Here is a 4,765-nt window from a genome sequence, read left to right as displayed (position 1 = left end):
GTCTATCGGTATGTATCTGAACCTGAGTCTCAGATAGTATTTTTTTCGATCCCCTCACCTTGTATGGTAGTGAGGTTTATATAGAGTGTACCTTCGAATCTCCTTCGTTGGATGCACTTGAGCCTTCTTCGGGTAGTCGTTGGATCTTATCAGTGAGATCCGTTGAGCAATAGACTTCTACTAGTTTGGGCTAGTAGAGGACTCCTGAGATAACCTTTAGGTTATGCGATGATTATCCCTTCGATAATGATTATCCGCAGCCGTCAATTCGAGTCTGCCATCATTAGGGTGATTACCCTAATCCATAAGTAGGATTAGGGTACGCTTGCAGCCGAATAAGCTTTCTTCTTCAGCAAGCCATCTTCTGGATCCGGTTCACTCGGGAGCGAGTCGGTTCTCTCCGTCTCGACCGGGGTCGAGGGTCGGACCAGGTATGAACCCGGTCTGATCATAATCTCTCCACATCAATACTAATCTAGCAAACAGAAAGTACGGGGTTGAACTATGGGGAACTAAAAGGCTAAGTCACTAAGATTGAATTCAACAAAACTAAATTTAAACTAAATCTATTAATTAATGCAAAAACGTTAACTATGAATATGTGAAGATCTTTGGGATTTCGAATCCCCAATGCTTTTCCCTAACCGATATACTCTACACTTCAAAGTAAATTAAGGATGGTTTTCCTAGATATGCCCTATCTTCGCAAGACTATCGTCCTTCGCGGAAGCTTGGCACGCTTAGTTCGCTGAGCTATAGAACATCTTTGGCCAAACTCAAACACAATCAACTAGAAGAGATAGAACAATCAAATTAATGAAATAAGCATGGTTCATCTACATCCCAAAGAAAAGGAACTAGCTACTCATTATCACAAAGTTCATAAGAAAAATAAAGATGAAACATAGGGAGAGAGAGAGAGAGATGTGGTCTTCTTCTTCAGCAATGAGAGAGATCAGAGCTGCATTCGCCGTCTTCTCTTCTTTGCGGTTGGCTTCTCTTTTATGTCTCCCGCACACAATGAATCCCCTCTCTTTACCCGTAGATTCGACCTTTATTCTTTCGGAATTTGGAAAAACTCAAAACTGGAAAGTTGTAGATATTTTCAATATCGTTCTATTGAATCTTGAATCATTGAAAGCCAAGCTCATACGAGAGAGATATGCCCAAAATACTGAAGGTAGGTCTGTTTACCCGATTCTCAGATTTATTACCAATTTTGTTCCTTAGACCTCCACCTATTTCCAATTTGGCTAAGATCTCACTTTTCATGATTTCTTGAGCAACAAGATTGAATGCCATGATTTAAAATCCACCAATATCTAATATATTTGTCAACTTTACTCCATATTATCTCTAATATCCAAAATCTCCTTATTCCTGAAAAATACACAAAAATACTCAATTAGATCTCTTTAATTAAATAAGTATGGGGAATTAAATCAAATAAATAATGGTAAATGCATGCTTATCACCATGTCGAGATAGATATGAAAAATCCCTATCGGGGTAGCTATGAAGAACCCCTCTCAGGGTAAGCACAAAGAATCCCTATTGGGATAAGTGTGAAGAAACCCCTTTAGGGAACATTCACATATGAATAACCATGTTGGGAAAAATCTTCAAAGAGAGATTAAGTCAAAAAGGCTAGTTATAGAAATAACCGCATTGTACATCCATAGCGAAGCATAGGGGAGTGACCCTCAGAGTAACGACTCCATTAGAGTCCATTAAGAAAACCGCCAAGGAATGGGAACGTGCTTCTTAAGGAAATTCCCGCCACTTCTCACTAAGTGAGCAAAGTCTATAGTAATCGCCTAAAAGTAACATTTATATAAACTCAACTCATGAGACTCGCAAGGTATGAAGAACTATCTACTTCTATTGCTTACATTCTGAAAATTCCTCTCAGAACCTTCAACTGTAGTGCCTAGACTAACATGATTATTGGAGGTTATTTTCCGACCCACATTATGTTGAGCCGCTCTAACTATTATTCTGATTGCAGATCACGCTCCTAGAAATTTTCAACATTAGAACTTTCTTCATAAACCCAAAGTCTTTTATGTAAAAAAACAAGAGAAAAACTAATTTACGGAGTCATTCTAAATATCTCCAAAATAAATCCAAAATGGTTTGTTAAAAAATCATCGTGAAATCGAATATATATGGCCTTTGTTGGCCGGTCCGACCATCCGGTTCAATACTTCATTCAATTGAATCTTGTGCAGTCCTTCCTGATCTCTCCCTCACTTCCAGCCTTAACTCCAATTCTTCCCATCTTCATCATGGATTCTCCAAATGCCTCGAAAAATAATCTCTGGTTTTCAGCATATCGGGAAACAAGTTTCCGGCTATCGTTATCGCCACCGGAAAACAAGACTTGATCTGAATTCAGAAGTCCTTTGTGTTGTGTTAAGCCATTGAAGTATCTATTACCAAACAGAAATCCTGCATCTGGCCCTGTGGATCCTTGATCTAATGCTATGGCAAGGTTGGGATCAAAGTCCGGAAAATGGCACATCTGTGCAAGGCTAACACGTGAAGTGGGGTCCATGGCAGGGTCACCGTTGATCACACGATCCATGAATTGGATGCAATGGCTGAAACCGATATTGTGGGCCCCAGAGAGTGTGACTAGATCACGCAAATTCAGTCCCTTGGATTGGAATAAATTGATTAGATCAGTAATGTTTGACTCAGCACGTGGCAAATGTGCAGCAGCATTGGCTGCGGTGGAGATCCTTCCATCTTTTCTCCCTTTCTCAACTTCCCAGAATGGGCCATGGGCCTGCAATAATTAATCAACATAACGCCCATGAAACTTGATTACCAAAAACAAGAAAAAAAAAACCAATGAAACTTATAGGGTTAAAAAAAAAACACAAACTTTCCATGTGGGAGATCACCTTCCTACTAGGGAGCACTTGTTTTTTTTTTCACCACAGAGTGTGAGGTTCATGCGGGACCCACCGAAGAATTATTTTATTATAGATATGCTCCCATACTCTATGTGTAGTGAAAAAGCATCAAGGGATCACAGTGCTCCCTGATAGGAAGCTGATCCAGACTCCACAAACTGTCCTATTTTTGCGGTTACGTGAATTCTGAATTTGAATCTAAAAGTAACCACATATATAGAATCCATATGCGAGACCCATATTTCATAGATTCCAATTGTGTGGCTTAGGCTCTACAAGGATAGAACCCCGAACAGGGACCACACTCTACTTCGATTTTGTTAATTCATTATTATGGTAAGCATATTTTGATGGAGATGCTACATGGTTGTTTTCTCATCTTTTAGAGACTATAATAAGTGTAATAGGAGCATTTGTCGGCAAAAGGAGTACCCCAAGATGATCCTTTTAGATGGCTCTCAGGGGCTTTGTGCACCATTAGATGGGAGGACATACTTACATGATGTACCACATCACGGGCCAAGATCGCAAGAATATCAGCACATGATACGACTCTGGGACATGCCTTTTCGATCTCCTTCTTCGCTTTAATCGCGACGTCAAAACTATCTCCGGCCAAAGAAAGGTTGATCTCTGCATTTCTCTCCGGTTGATCAGAATCTCTTGATGAGGATGCGATCAAAACCGAACCGTCGCAACCCTACATGATAGACCATGCAACACCATAACATCGGGCAATTGTAAAAAGATTCAAATATAATTAACCAAAACAGAAGCGAGAGACCAAAGAGAGGGAGCTACAGACCTCAACAAAGCAGTCATGGAAGAACAGGCGAAGAGTGCCAGGGACTGTGGGGTTGGGGCCAGTGTTCTCGTTCAGCTTATCGATCAAAACTTTCCCAACTATTTCTTCCACATTCGGACATGACTTACTGTAAAACTTCACAGACAAACCACCAGAAGAAGAAGAAGAAATCAGATGAACGAAGCACAACAAAAGAAGAACCCTCGAACCCAGAAGACCCATCTCTACCTCTGTGCTTCTCCTTGTTCGCTTCATTATTCCTTCACTTTGATGAAAGGGTTAATAAGTAAATAAGATTTACATAAATCGAAAACAAACGATGCTTTTTCTTTATACAAGCATTTCTTTTCTAAACCAAGTAAAGTAAAACGCGTTATTTATATGAAGTAAAAGAAAGGGACCCCATGAATTATTAATCTTCTGGGGAATGAAAATAAACAGAGATAAGAGAGTTGGATTTATGCTGGAAAGCTTATGTCACTCTTAAAGGGTAACCATTATTAGAAATTCGATTCTATAAATGTAAAAAACCAGTCAGTGCTTCACACTCCATTAGGGTTTTGTGGTTTAATTGTCATAGTGGGTCACTGTTATGTTTAAAGTTTGAGCTAATATTGCATTACACGGGCATCTAATTTGAATACCAGATGGTTACTTCTAGCTAATTAGGTTTAAAGTATCGCCTTATCGGTATCAAGTATCGTATTGGTGATGTGATTTTAAGAAATGTAATGTCTCTTATCAAGTATTATAGTATTTGTGAATACATTATGATTTAATTTAGTACATGCCCTCTAAAAGAAAACAAGGTAAAAGAGAGATGTATCGATATGTATCCTATTGACTGTATCCAATCTGGATACCTATCAGTTAGCAATTGTATGTAGTTAAATCATACTTCTAGCTAGTATTTATAGACGATACTAAGTTCTGTAGTTAATGAACTCTCCCATATGACCCCATTAGATCAAATCAATCCAATAGCCTATATAAATAGATAAGTTCGGTTTAAGAACAATTACTATTTCCATACTGTTTT

At 38.9% G+C, this 4,765-nt stretch overlaps 1 pseudogene; it reads right to left on the bottom strand.

Annotated features, from left to right (window-relative positions):
- Window positions 1–2,212: 2,212 nt before the first annotated feature.
- LOC149012205 (peroxidase 55 pseudogene) lies at window positions 2,213–3,948 on the bottom strand (annotated as a pseudogene).
- Window positions 3,949–4,765: the final 817 nt, after the last annotated feature.

The sequence above is a fragment of the Hakea prostrata genome, chromosome 6 (assembly GCF_041222555.1).
Source record: "Hakea prostrata isolate BN-2017 chromosome 6, UWA_Hpros_2, whole genome shotgun sequence".
Lineage (NCBI taxonomy): Eukaryota > Viridiplantae > Streptophyta > Magnoliopsida > Proteales > Proteaceae > Hakea > Hakea prostrata.
Note: the sequence above shows the minus strand (reverse complement) of the source record. Positions and strands in the feature narration are given on the sequence as shown.